This window comes from Phalangium opilio, unplaced genomic scaffold (assembly GCF_054372755.1).
Source record: "Phalangium opilio isolate 3A_F unplaced genomic scaffold, DU_Popi_V2 ptg000003l_1, whole genome shotgun sequence".
NCBI lineage: Eukaryota > Metazoa > Arthropoda > Arachnida > Opiliones > Phalangiidae > Phalangium > Phalangium opilio.
Genome location: NW_028324145.1, coordinates 7815138 through 7829823, shown reverse-complemented (window position 1 = coordinate 7829823; position 14686 = coordinate 7815138). Strand labels below are relative to the sequence as shown.

Genomic DNA, 14686 nt, shown 5'->3' with positions numbered 1-14686 from the left:
GTGGAGTTATATTTTTCCTATTTATCACTAGATGGCGCCACCACACCTATATATACTCCTTGGATTTCAAAAATTTGGAATTATATTTTTCCTATTTATCACTAGATGGAGCCACTGCGTCTCTAAAGTCAATGCCGTCATTACTTGACGTCACATACGCAGAAAATACGTCGGCTTCGGCCTTTGTGTTGATCGGAACGCCATAGCCAACTAGATTAGTCAAAGCCCGTGCATGCCTGCTGGAGAGGGGGAGATATTTTACATACTCCTTGCCTAGTTTTAGTTCTCCGGTAGGTCGCTCGATGGCGTGTTATGGACTATGAGTTTCGGGGGTCGGTCATAAATGTTGAAATTCGAAAAACTTATTAAGGGGCTGTCTATAAAGTGATAAATGTAAGTCCTATAATTTATTTTTATATTGAAAATTGAAATTGAACACCAAATATATTTAAATAAAAAGTACTCATGATTAAGGTTTAAAGCAAAGCTTTATTTTCAAATAGGAACAATTTTTAATCACTTAAATATTGCTTTACACTATTAAAACTTAGTCATGAAAACTACGTTTATTTATCACCAAAATTTAAAAAAAGAACTTGCATATCATAGCAATTGATAGAAACAATTTTTAATCACTTTAATATTGCTTTTGACTATTAAAACTTAGTTATGAAAAATACATTTATTTATCACCAAAATTTGAAAAAAAACTTGCATATAATAGCAATTGATAGGAATAATGTTTAATCACGTCAATATTGCTTTTGACTATTTCAACTCACTTTACAGCAATTAAATTTATTTATCACAGAAATATTAAAAAAAAATAGGAACTTGCATATCTGACTTTTGTACTATTTGAAGCTTTCACAGGAGTTAATGTTTCTTTCCTTGGAGTTGAATACTGATTAATATTATCACAGTCTGACTTTTCTTCAACATTTTGACACTGTACTAATTCGAGAGACCTTTTTTTCTTAGGAAGAGATAAATATGGATTTCCATTAGAATTAGATTGAAAATGAAGATTTTCTTGGTTAGTTTCATTGATGATTCCTGATAATGGTGATCTGTTTATTTGAGTATTTCTTTTCTCGTGAGATTCCATTGTCTGTTCTTTACTTAGTTCGCATGAATGGCTTTCAGTGACAGCTTTGGGAAATACAGATGGAATAGCAAATGTCAGTAAAGATTTTCTTGTAGTTGAAATGCTAAAATCAGATGGCTTAAAATGATCACTGCAAACTCTTGCGCCTGAATTGTGTAAATTTTCATCGTTCCTCTCATCATGATCTACTCCAAATATTGCAACAAGCCACTTCTTTCTGTCAACATCCTTTTTCGGGATTCTATGGAAACTTCGGCCTTCCTTCTTATTCCAATCATTACTTTTACAAGTTGGAACAAAGCAATAAACCATTTTAATACTGAAAGAAATTTTAAAACCATTTATAAAAATGCATTCAAGGTTAAGACCAAGGCCCTAGACTATATCGTAAATTTTCGTATTTAAAATTTTAAAATATATATATTTGAACCTAAAACGTAGATAAACAAATTTTTACTTTAAAATTAATTCTTACCTGTATATTTAACGTTTATTTTGTCGAAAAGTAAACGGACCCGTGCCGCGGACCCGTGGTGGCCGAGCTGCCCGCCCGACATCCGTTAAAAAAAATTAAATTGGTGAGCCGCTCTGTTTATAAAATTCATGCTCTTCTGCGCATACTACGTCATCGTCGTCGACGTACGTCATCATTCATAGTCCATAATACGCTACCTTGCGGCCACTCTTGGCGTTCTTAAAATGCCAGTTTAGAGAAGAAATTTCTGGGTATGCACGGGCTTTATCTAATCTAGTTGGCTATGGGAACGCCGTCAATCTGCCAGATTCTCTTTACACTCAAACCACATAAATACTTATTATAAAAAAACGTCTTGGTTTGGACCAAGGCCGAAAAAACAAACGATATGTCTGAGGTTTATCAGTTGACTGAAGTTTCAGATATTGCAATTTCTTTTTAAATTACTTTTATTCCTTTAATCCTTAATCAATATTTAATTCAATCAACTTATTTTTACTGTTAATCGATCTATTCCCTCTAAATTAATTTCAAAAATTACATATCTACGCTTTTTCAAGAATAATTCCATTTTCCGAAAACATTTTATCATGAAATTAATTATTTTGAAGGGAGTACGTGTTGGGTGACGAATATTGAATATTTGAAATATTATACGAAGTGTCTAAAAAGAGCAAGCGATCTTTGATATAACTCGAAAGGAAAATGTAAATATTTGATAGTGGATGCATATATTGGGGACGCGAATTTATACATTTAACTTCGAATATCGAAATGTTACATTTTTTTGTCGCGACTATGAAGGAAAGGTTGCACTGCAGTTTCCCTCTCCGAACTTCAAAGCTTCTTGGCCATAACTCAATCTAGATTTGGAACGTCATCACCCCTTACTACATTGTTGGCGTTACTTGTATTGTACACCGGTTACGTATTACGCGGAATGATTTTATCAGGCGTAGAGACCATTTCCGAAAACACACAGGGGCGAGGAGACCATTGGGGTATTCTTCCTTGCACCAAGGGCCATCGTCAGACGGTGCCAAAGTTCACTACAGGCGGGAGGAAAGTCAACTCGCACTGCCTCTAGCGGTGCTTCTAGGCGAGAGGGAGAAGACCCCAATGGCGGCATCGCCCCAGTGTTTTAGTTTCTCCTTATGTAATTTGTGTACGATCGGTCCATGGCAGTTCTGGTAAGGTATGATGTGTTCAACCATTTTATTTCCTCAGGAAATAACAAGTCATCGGAACTGAGAAGTATTTCTTTTTATGTAAACTTTACCCTTTCCTTTGGTTATATTTACACCGATATCATATTTTTCCAGTGCATAAAAGGAGAGCTACCTACTAAAAGAAACAAGACAGGACCGAGGTTGTTGCTTTGTCTTAAGTAGACAACATAAGTTTATAAATTAGTTTGAGCAAAATAAATTCTTTATCATAATTTCTTGACATCAGTCTTCCCAGCAACTTACAACAGATTTAAACTTTTTTGGTGCAAACTTGAAAATTTGTCAAGGCAACAAGAATTAAAACTGTGCTTCCAACTTAGTAATCATCGACACGAAATCCCTTCAAAATAATTAATTTCATGATAAAATGTTTTCGGAAAATGGAATTATTCTTGAAAAAGCGTAGATATGTAATTTTTGAAATTAATTTAGAGGGAATAGATCGATTAACAGTAAAAATAAGTTGATTGAATTAAATATTGATTAAGGATTAAAGGAATAAAAGTAATTTAAAAAGAAATTGCAATATCTGAAACTTCAGTCAACTGATAAACCTCAGACATATCGTTTGTTTTTTCGGCCTTGGTCCAAACCAAGACGTTTTTTTATAATATCTGTCCCTTCAGTCTTAATGTAATTAAAATTTGAATAATTTCATGTTTTTTGTACCGACATACATTTGGGGTTGATCTATTTCTAATAGCTTAAAGAAGTACTTAAGTATAGTTAATTATATGAACTCATATCCAATAACATAGTTTTCGAAAAGCATATAATGTTGTACTTTATATATGAAGTTAGTTCAAAAATGACAGTATTTGAAATGTAGAATAAATTTTTTTATTTGTTGTGTACACTCTAAACATATATCAATGAGAATTTTTGAGGAAATGCATCATGAGTAGAAGAGCTTGAAGACGATGTCTATATAAGCATATTGTGTTGTACTTTATTTATGAAAAGTTTAAAAACGACGGTATTTGAAATATGGAAGAAAAATATTTGTTTCGTACACTGTATACATATACAGTGTTGTCGAGATCAGACCAACAGCTTCCTTTATGTACAACCCCCAATACTGCCAACGGGTGATGTCGTGCTAAATTATACAGGGTGTAAATAAATGTTTAGAATTCATGTTTTATTGTATTTAAGTGACAACGAGTGGCAAGATACACAAAGAATACAGGAGAATATGCGTGAATGCAACAAAATATTTTAAAGCACAGTCCTACGATTAGTCTTAGAACCTGGGCCTCAAATTGCAACCTCTAAACTGTTTAGTAAACAACTCAACGTAAATATTCGAAGTGTCTACCATTGTGGTTGAGGCACTCTTCCAGATGACTGTCCGTGTCTTGCATTACATTTGCAACCACTAAACTCATGACGCATGGCAAGACTAATGGTATTGCCGTCTTAGGTACTTCTCGTCCGTTAAGGCTTGATGTAGGGGGATATGATTATGCCTGTAGTAATGCCCTTGTAAACTGGCACGAACAGTAGAATGGCTTAGTGCAACTTCTTGTTCCACCGCTCTACTACAAGCATGAGATTGGCTTCAAAACTTTCTACGATGTCAAAGTCTGTATCCTCATTACAGACTATACAGTCTCTTCTACGTTCACGATCTTGCACTATCGAAATGACGAAAGTCCTCGCACCCAAATGTCGGTGTGGAGACCGTTCGGCATAAAGCACTACCTTTAGTTGAACCAGAGAGAATTTTACACATGTGTAAAATTCTCTATGGTTGAATGTTACCGCGACCTTCACCCAAAATAAACTTGCTGCCCAATTTTTCCTGGTTAGAATAAGTTGGCATTTTGCTAGGAAACGAGACCAACTACTGTAATTCTACTACTTAGCGACACTGAAAGCCCCTTTATATCTAAAAAGACCGGAAGTTCCTCAAAGTTGAGTTTTCAAAGATTGTCAGCTTGAGCAGCAGGTCATAGTATGTATAGTGGTGAAGGTCGCTTTAACATTCGACACGTGACACCACGGTATGTTTGGTCCTCCAATGTCCTGACCCTATAGGTCCAAACAATTACCATCCAGTTTTTCGGCTCAGCGTTGCGGTATTGCCGGTCCCATTTGAAATACAATTTCTGTAGTGTTACAATTTTAACAATACGCCTGTTAAAAAGGCACAAATACCGAAAAAAGAAACCATTGTAATAAAGGTCGGCCCCCTAACCTTAAACTATGAACAAAATAAAGAAAACATAAAGGTTTCTTTGGGAATGACTTTGAAGCAGAAGGTCCGAGTTGTCTGAGGAACCGAGAAAAAAGGCCGTAGTGAAAACTAATCGTCGTTACGTAGCAGTTAGGACCGAATTTAATTAGTTAGTCTCGTCTTTTAGCAAAATGCCAGTGTATTCAAACCAGGGAAAATTGAACATGATGTTTACGAGGATTACCCAAAACGGCAAAACCTTTGCGTGAACTAATTGAAGCCGATCCATTATTTTTAGAAAGGTACTGTTCTCTGACGAGGCTATTTAAGGATGGTACCTTAAACCTTCATAACGTGCATTTTTGGGAGGGCATTCTTGGAAACCAAATTATCGGACCCTTTTTCTTGATAAGAAAATCTCTGAAGGCATTTACTTGGACTTCCTGCGTCATGAGTTCGTTGCTTGTAAAGTAATTGAAAGACATGGACAGATGAAGAGTGCCTGCACCACAATGGTAATCACATTGAACATTTACGTTGACGTTGATGTGTACCAAACGGATTCGATTAGAGGCTGTAATTTGAGGCCCAAATTCCAAGACTTATCGTAAGACTGTGCTTTAAAATTTTCTGTTGCTCCCCCCACTTGACTGGTATGCTAGGTGGTATTTCAGTAGAAGAAAATTTATTGAATTAGGGATAGCGAGAGATGGCTAGTGATATGGCTTAGTTATGGGCTAGACGCCCTTGTTTTATTGGCAACATTATTACATTGAATGTTGCCAGATTAAATTGTTGCTGGTGATTTGGCGAACTATGCTAATGATATATTAAAATTTAAATGGAAAAGTTTCATTTTGACACATTCCTTACCCTAAAATTTTGTGTTTGGAGCCTATTAATGCATTATAGTGATAATGTAATTAATTTTAGTGTTAAATAGGAAAACATTTAGGCTGAAAGAACAACTGGCGTAGTTTAATCTTATTTTGTTATTTCAGTTAAGGGTTATCTATAGTTACCCAAAAAAAACCTGTTGTTTTCGATTAATTTTAATTAAATATGATCATTAAGTTGAAATTAACGGCTTATCTTCTTTTACTAGTGTTATTTCAGTTTATTATACGAGTTTGAACAAGAAATTCTGCAAACTTTAGAGGAGTGACTGTTTGACTCTTGCAGAACAATCACTACTTTGCCCCAAAACTTTTAAATATCACGCCTTTTCAATGGCTCTCTTTTCAAAATGGGGAAAAAAGCTTTTAAATGACAATTTAATTAATCGTAAGAATTAAACAGGAAAATGGAGGCTGGGTGAAAGATTTGTTAGTTTAATTATAAGGTATCCATGAATTTACCCAAAACACGAATCTTTCACATTCTGGGAGCACTGCCGTGCTCCCAGCCAAGTCGAGCACTGACATCCTTTTCTCGAAGCAACTCGTGGCACTTTTAAGCCCACTGTAACTTCGTGATGGGTATAGGTGAAAGTCTGAAATTTTGCTTGCCGCGAGGACTGTCAATCCTAGCTATTGTTTCCAAATTTCAAGTTCCTACCCTATATGCTTTTCGAAATATCGCAGGTGAAATCTACCTTATTTTGTCACTCACTCACTCACCGATCATCAAAATTCTAAGGTACTTCTAGAGGAGATAGAAACTTAAAATTCAGGATTTAGTTTTCATTTATTTTATAAAGCACAGAAAAATTAAAACATCCCGAATTTTTTATAAAATTGTTCTTTAGTTCTTTATTTTAAAACTAGATGGCGCTGCCGTCTTTTCAACAGAAATAGTGTGTGTTCTTGATGAAAGGACGTAATGGTCCAAAGTTAACCGAAAGTTAAATATATATTAAAGCTAATAGGAGTAGTAGTTTAATAGAAATGTGTCGTAACTGATGCTACATTCTTTTATTAGGATATCGCGTACAATCTTTATTGCATATTCTCTGCGGGTCGAAAGGGGTAATTCAGCGTAAATATGGACAAACGTTAGCGATTATATTGGCAAACGAAGTACCACGAGAGGGTCTTGTTTTAATATAACTACCGAAGTATAACGAGAGGGTCTACAAAAAGAAGTGAGATCCTAAGAAAAACATTAACATGTACAAAAATGGGCCAAGCCTCGCTTCGTGCCCTCTCCGCCGTAAAAGTTCTGAAATCCCATGTAGAGCCAAGTCTGCCTTTTGGTCTCATTCAATCGCCAATTGAACAATTATGTTATAAATTAAGTACTTTTCCTAATTAATAACCAATATTCTTTGACTCTATCATTATTATACATCTTTGTTCGTATCAAAAATATCGTGACTTGGCAAGCGCAGGTGTACATAAGGTTATGCATAACTCGCCTTATAAACTTGTAAATAGGGTTATGCATAACTCACCATATAATTTGTACATAGGGTTGTGCATGACTCATCTTATAAACTTGTACATATCCCCTCGACCATAAACGATTTAGTGAATATCCCTTCGACTTCCTTTTAATATTACTTACTTGCGATTGCCAAGTCACGATATTTTTGATACGAACAAAGATGTATAATAATGATAGAGTCAAAGAAGATTGGTTATTAATTAGGAAAAGGACTTAATTTATAACATAATTGTTCAATTGGCGATTGAATGAGAACAAAAGGCAGACTTGGCTCTACATGGGATCTCAGAACTTTTTAGGGCGGAGAGGGCACGAAGCGAGGCTTGGCCCATTTTTGTACATGTTAATGTTTTTCTTAGGTTAATTATACTTGATTGAGTTTAATTTAACGGCTTATCTTGTTTATCTTGTGTGGATTTATTTTATAATAAAAGTTTCAATAAAATATTAACTTAAATTGCAATTACCCTAAAATTTTAATGTATGCGCTTTTGATGTATTTTAATGATCATTTAGATTAATTTGAAAGTGAAATAGGAAACTACTGTGGCTGTACGAAAAACTTGTGATGTTTTAATCTTAATTTGAGCGTGGTTCGTGAGAGTGGATTAAGCTTAAAATTTATTTGAATTTTTTACCCTATTTGCAATGTTTAGTGCAGTTTAATATTTTTGCCATATATTCATCATTATGGTACCCTAAACTTTTGGGTAGTTTAAACAGTTTATTTAAAAGTTATTTGAGCTTTTATCCAAAAATGTATATTTTGGTTTAATTTCACGTTAATTATATTTAATTGAGTTAAAATTAACGTAGGATTGTGTTTTGGCAGTGTACATTTAGGCTATAAAATGAGTTTAAATGTATACTTCACCTTAGTTGCAATTTTTAGTGGAGTTTTCGATTCTTATTTTACCCTAAACTTTTGAATTTCGCGCCTATTAAGGTGCTTTCGAGATAATTTAAATTAGCTTAAGTGTGAAAGAGAAAACATGGGGCTTTACCAACGGCTTGGTTAGATACAATCTTAATCAAGGACATCATTTAAGAGTTATCTGAGTTTTCATCCAAAAAAAATGTACATTCGGGGTTTAATTTCACGTTAATTACACTTAATTACGTTGAAATTAACTTGTCGTCAGTGCTCATTAAGCTTATAAAATGACTTTTAATAAATAATTCACCTTAACTCTAATGTTTAGAGGAGTTTTTGATTATTTCCAACACATTGCGTTAAATTTTTATCATATCCTGTGCTAGGTTTGTGGTAAAGATTATCTATACAATATGTTAATGAATGATGTTATTCTATAGTTTAGCTTGAATACCAGTAATTAAATCAAATACCTATACAATTCATAGCAATTTAAACCAATAAACAAACGGCAACGTGGACTGTGGAAATAGCAAACAACGTAACCCTCCGTTTCTAACGTGGTTACGTTGAGAGAATCTGTGATGTAAACATGAAAATTATTTGACTAATTAAATTATATAACGACACTGTCCTCCTGGATTAACCAGCACCACTGTTACTTATGAATTAAACAATCCACTGTTGGTAACAAATAGTTTATAAAATGATAACGTAACATCACAGTATAACTGATTCAATAGGACCAAAATTGTTTTAACGAATAATCTGGTCCTCTACATTGGTTTAGTTTTAAGGAATTATATCACACACCTTCACAATTAGTAGCATTTTAGTGAGATTAACAAATAATGAAACCGCGTATACCTGTCCTCAAATGAGAATGTTGAGTGAACTGCGCTAACCAGTAACCTATACACCACTCTTTTAACTGCCGTAGGAAAACACATTGAACATTTTGTGATCTTTCCTGTAATATTTTGAAGTTGAATTCATCACAGGGTGAAAACACTACCGTTGATTTCTAAACCATTAACAAATAATGAAACCCAGTATACCTCATACGTAACTCTCCGTTTCCAACGTGGTTACGTTGAGAGAATCTGTGCTGATGTAAACATGGAAATTCCTCTACATTGGTTTAGTTTAAGGAAATATATCACACACCTTCACAATTAGTAGCATTTTAGTGAGATTAACAAATAATGAAACCCTGTATACCTCAGTCCTCATATATTTGTTTGTAGCAGGAAACGAAGCAGACTGCGTATTTTTGGAATACAGAGCTGGAAATGAGCTTTTTTTATCTTGAAAGGGGAAAGACTATATAAATACTATATTACATAGACAAACTAAAATACAACTTAAGCCTTGGCCGTAAAGAACGTTCAAAAACTTACTTTAAATGATATAAAAACCTCTGGTAACTGTAATTATTTACCTGAATTACTTTTCTAGACGAAAATTCGACCTGATAACGACCTATTTCTTATTAAGGGTGCTACAGTTAATTAGAAAATACATATAAAGGTGCTCAAGCTCGGATGAAATAGTAAAGTAATCTGTCAGCGTCTACTGCTAGATAGTCTGACTCAAAAGTAATTTTGACGTACTTTCAGAATTAACTAAAATTAACATACTTAGAGTTAATTGATTTAAATTAAACTAGCCGATAGCACACCTTGAATACATAATTGTTAAATTAAGAGTATTCCGAAAAGTAACTTCGCTCTAGTTTTTCAGTTAGAGGTGGCTAAATATCACGAAAAACCCCATGTTAATCTCCATAGGAAAAATGGTAAAAGCATGTGAATTTTGCTTTAACGTTACAAAAGAGTATCAAGTCATATCTACAAGGGCCTACCGGCCCTGTAGAATGACCATTTCCAGAGCTATGAAAATCCCTAATTTCATACTTAAATACGGCCCCCCATGAATACGCTTTTTTCGCGCAACTTTGTAACTTTCATTACCCTAAGTTCCTTATTGTATTGTTAGTTTTTTTTTCTTTTTTTTATTCTGAATGACCAATTTATACTGTACCATCTTATTTAACTATCATTATTATCTTTATCTTATTTTATTTTATTCTTATTTTATACATATACATGGTCTTAATTAATCTCGTGTTATTATTCTTGCCCAATATTATTGTATTATTTGCTCCTGATTACTTGTTGTTGATGTTTTCTTATTTGTAATTACATTTTAGTTTTTTTTTGTTGTTTTCTCTTGACAATTTGTAACTACGTACGATGCCCATTTACACGTCACTTTGATGACTTTGTGGGCAATCATTCACTCAATAAATAAATAAATAAATAAATAAATAAATAAATATTTAATAATGTAGGCGAAGGTGTAACACATAGCACGATTGCCATTAAGCTTTAAATTTTTTATGCACCCATTTTCTGAAACGCTGATTGGCTAGGTCCATCTTTCTGCAACTTTTCTTCATTCCGTTCATTATATAAGCGGAAAACATATTTAGGCATATTTAAAACTATTATATACTAAAAATAATATTTAATTACACTCTAAAACATCAGTTTTATTATAGTTTGAGTGGTTTCCAACGATTGATAAGTTTGGACTATTTTACCACGAAGTTAGCGTACTCTTACAGAACTCATAGCACCGTGATGCGGTCCTGGCAGATACAGTATCGGGGAATTGTCCCGTGAAACACCTCGTAGTCCAAAGGTTTTCGGTTAATTATTAATTGAAATTCTTAAAGCCTATCGGACCCTTAGATTTATACAATATTATCAGAGACCTCCCCGTGCTAAATACTTTTGTCATTTCCTTGCACCCATTGGCTCTCCAGTTATAAAGTTCAATAGGTCACCACCTAATGACCTAGCCTGTCTTAGTATGTCTGCTTACACAGAGTTCCCGTTAATCGATGTCGAGGTAAGGTTCTCTCTAATTTATATTATTAAATTAGATTAGATAGACTTAATTAGTTTTATTTGAGCCAAGGTGTAAACTCAGAAATTATTTACAGGTATTCTTTGATAAAAATCTAGCAATTTAAACTTTAGCCATGACTAGTGTAAGCCAAATTACAGTCTATCATGAATCTATATAACTAGTTATATAGATTCATGAGTCTATTGGTACAGTAATCATAGTAATAATGTTTATATTGCATAAAATAATATGACACCCTAATCCTCTACTATTGAAAATCCTACCCAAAAATTGTTAGGCTTAATCTGTTAGTAAGTGTAGTAACTTAAACGTGTAGAAATGGAAAAAATTGCATAAGGTTAATTGGTACAGTTGCCCCTTGCTGGCGCTTTTTCCGACATAGCCGCTCTTTTTGGATGCGTTTCTGTAATTGGTAGTTTGGTTGGCTAGGCCATGGCCAACTTAGATTTCCTTCTTTCGGCGGAAGGAGGCCTACCAGCTTTACCCGAGCCCCATGTTAAAAAACGACTAGCAAAATCGCCCCTAGTTCCGACTTTCGCCGTTAGGTGCGCTACCAACCCAGTTTTCCTCATAATGCTTTTTCTATGGGAAAAAAAATTCGGAAGTGGACTCGGTTTCAGAGCACTTTTAATATATTTACCGATAATTTTCGTGGCCGAATTTTAAATGAGAAGTCAAGTAAGTTCTAATTTACATTTTGAGACCAATTTCATAATTTTCCGTCAGTTATTTGACGAGTAATCAACATTCAAAGTTGGGGTTGTTTTTAAGGCGGTGAAATGCGACGTTTAGAGTTAAGCCTCGGTCTTGAAGGAAGTTTACATTAAAATTTAGTGGCGCCGTTGGACGAAGGCTTAGGGTTACCAAGAAATTTAATTTCACCGCCTTAAAAACAACCCCAACTTTGAATGTTGATTACTCGTCAAATAACTGACGGAAAATTTTGAAATTGGTCTCAAAATGTAAATTAGAACTTACTTGACTTCTCATTTAAAATTCGGTCACAAAAATTATCGGTAAATATATTAAAAGTGCTCTGAAACCGAGTCCACTTCCGGATTTTTTTTCCCATAGAAAAAGCATTATGAGGAAAACTGGGTTGGTAGCGCACCTAACGGCGAAAGTCGGAACTAGGGGCGATTTTGCTAGTCGTTTTTTAACATGGGGCTCGGGTAAAGCTGGTAGGCCTCCTTCCGCCGAAAGAAGGAAATCTAAGTTGGCCATGGCTAGGCCTACGTCATTTCACTGCTGATCGCCTTCCTCTCCCTCTCTCCCATCATGATCTTCCGCGATGATCCGCCATTTTTTGTCATCGGATGGACGAGGTATGTATTGTAGGGAAGCGACTCCTAATCGGATTAATTTTAACCCGTTTAATAATTAAAATTAGATAGATTTTAACGAGGGATTAACCACTAAAGTTATTTAGAGGTAGTTTTAGGTAAAAAACTGGTTACTTAACGATAGAAATTACGATTGGGAAACATTTATATTTAGGTGATATGATTTGCATAGACTGCCATAAAGTTGCGTTAGGGTTAATTTTTTGTCTAGGTTAGGGAAGACAATGGCGTTGGCTTCTTCTGGCCATTTAGCCGCCATTTTAGTACTGACATAAGGAAATTATACTCTCTCTCTAAGGGCCCAAGCGCATCTATTATTAAAAACATCTAGTTCTGCTAGATGTGACGTAGATTTTGTATAGGGGCCCCTTCCGAATTTTTCGTGAAATTCGCGGGAGAGAAAAATAATTTTCAAAATCAGCCACGACCGATATCCTAAGCCGGTCGTGGTCTAGAGGCGAGCTCTGAGATAACGCTCCCAAGCGGTTGGGAATCAAACTAAAACAGGCGGGGAGGCGAGTGGCGAGACGCGAGAGAGGAAGGACTGAGGGGAAAAAATAAGTAAGAGAATTTCCAGAACCCCCCAGTTCTCTCAGACACAAGAGGTAAATTCGCGCTTAGTAAAAATCACGAAGAGCTGTCGTGAGAAATCTTTGAAGGAGGGAAAAATGTTCAATGCCGGGTTACTCTGCAACGAATGCGCTCAGCCTCTGTTTAGGCTATACAATTATTATACCACTTGAGATGAGACGGATGGCTAACCAAATCGGACATACATACATTTCATCCGTAACATAGAATCTTGGGCCCTTAGAGAGAGAGTATAATTTCCTTATGGTACTGAGCATACTTTGTTAAAATTTCACGAAAGTTAATGAAGATTTAATTTTAACTCTAATTTAAATTAATCCTAAGCGAATAAAATAAGAATTAATTGTTATTTTAATAAAAAGTTATTTTAAAATACTTCTAACACAAGTCTGATTTCGTAAGTGGTGGGACCGTGGGTAGGCATTGGGGGAGTAGGGAAGGCGAAGGCGTTCGGTTGCCCCCTTGGCCCCGCCGCTTAAGTTTCGTAACAGCGGTAACGGGCCGACGGCTTTCGTTTCTAGGCCTTGTAATTTTGGAGTCGGGATTCGGGAAGACAATGGGGGTGCCTTTTTCTCGCCCGAAGTTTAGTATCTCCTCCATTGCTCTTATTTTCCCTCGCTCTCAAATTAACAAGGCTTAGCAAGAACATTTAACGAAGCTTGATATAATTAATCAAGGTTTATTTAATTTTAACTGAATTTAATTAATTGTTCGCGAATAAAATAAAAGATATATTTTTTTTTCTTTAAACTGTTTTACTAATTTTTATTTCCTTTTAAAAAGGTGATTGGTCCCACCCCATGGGTAACGATAACAAGTAACTTATTCATGGATGGATTCTGGACATGTCCAACTAATTTCGCGACCCGAACTAAAGTCCAACTGATGTCGCGACCCAAATTGAAGTCCAACTGACGTCGCCACCCAAATTAAAGTCCAACTGACGTCGCCACCCAAATTAAAGTCCAACTGACGTCGCCACCCAAATTAAAGTCCAACTGACGTCGCCACCCAAATTAAAGTTCAACTGATGTCGCGACCCGAACTAAATTAAAGTTCAACTGATGTCACCACCCAAATTAAAGTCCAACTGATGTCGCCACCCAAATTAAAGTCCAACTGATGTCGCCACCCAAATTAAAGTCAAACTGATGTCGCCACCCAAATTAAAGTCCAACTGATGTCGCCACCTGAACTAAATTAAAGTCCAACTGATGTCGCGACCCGAACTATATTAAAGTCCAACTGATGTCGCGACCCGAACTATATTAAAGTCCAACTGATGTCGCGACCCGAACTATATTAAAGTCCAACTGATGTCGCGACCCGAACTATATTAAAGTCCAACTGATGTCGCGACCCGAACTATATTAAAGTCCAACTGATGTCGCGACCCGAACTATATTAAAGTCCAACTGATGTCGCGACCCGAACTAAATTAAAGTCCAACTGATGTCGCGACCCGAACTAAATTAAAGTCCAACTGATGTCGCGACGCGAACTAAATTTAAGTCCAACTGATGTCGCGACGCGAACTAAATTAAAGTCCAACTGATGTCGCGACC

General features: G+C 35.4%; 2 long non-coding RNA genes across 9 annotated transcripts; both read right to left on the bottom strand.

Moving 5' to 3' along the window:
* Positions 1–469: 469 nt before the first annotated feature.
* On the bottom strand, positions 470–1864 carry LOC149717505 (uncharacterized). The gene is made up of 2 exons (XR_016366880.1): positions 1584–1864; positions 470–1427 (listed from the first exon to the last, which is right to left on the bottom strand). It is a non-coding gene; the product is annotated as an uncharacterized LOC149717505 (long non-coding RNA).
* Positions 1865–3629: 1765 nt separating this feature from the next.
* Positions 3630–9826, bottom strand: LOC149717504 (uncharacterized). Of its 8 annotated transcripts, none has more exons than XR_016366869.1 (4): positions 9472–9753; positions 9309–9417; positions 6350–9220; positions 3630–3911 (listed from the first exon to the last, which is right to left on the bottom strand). It is a non-coding gene; the product is annotated as an uncharacterized LOC149717504 (long non-coding RNA). The 8 variants fall into 8 exon arrangements; XR_016366868.1 differs by lacking the exon at positions 3630–3911 and having other exon boundaries at positions 6659–9220; positions 9472–9557; positions 9692–9826; XR_016366871.1 differs by lacking the exon at positions 3630–3911 and having other exon boundaries at positions 6659–9220; positions 9309–9381; positions 9472–9557; positions 9692–9826.
* Positions 9827–14686: the final 4860 nt, after the last annotated feature.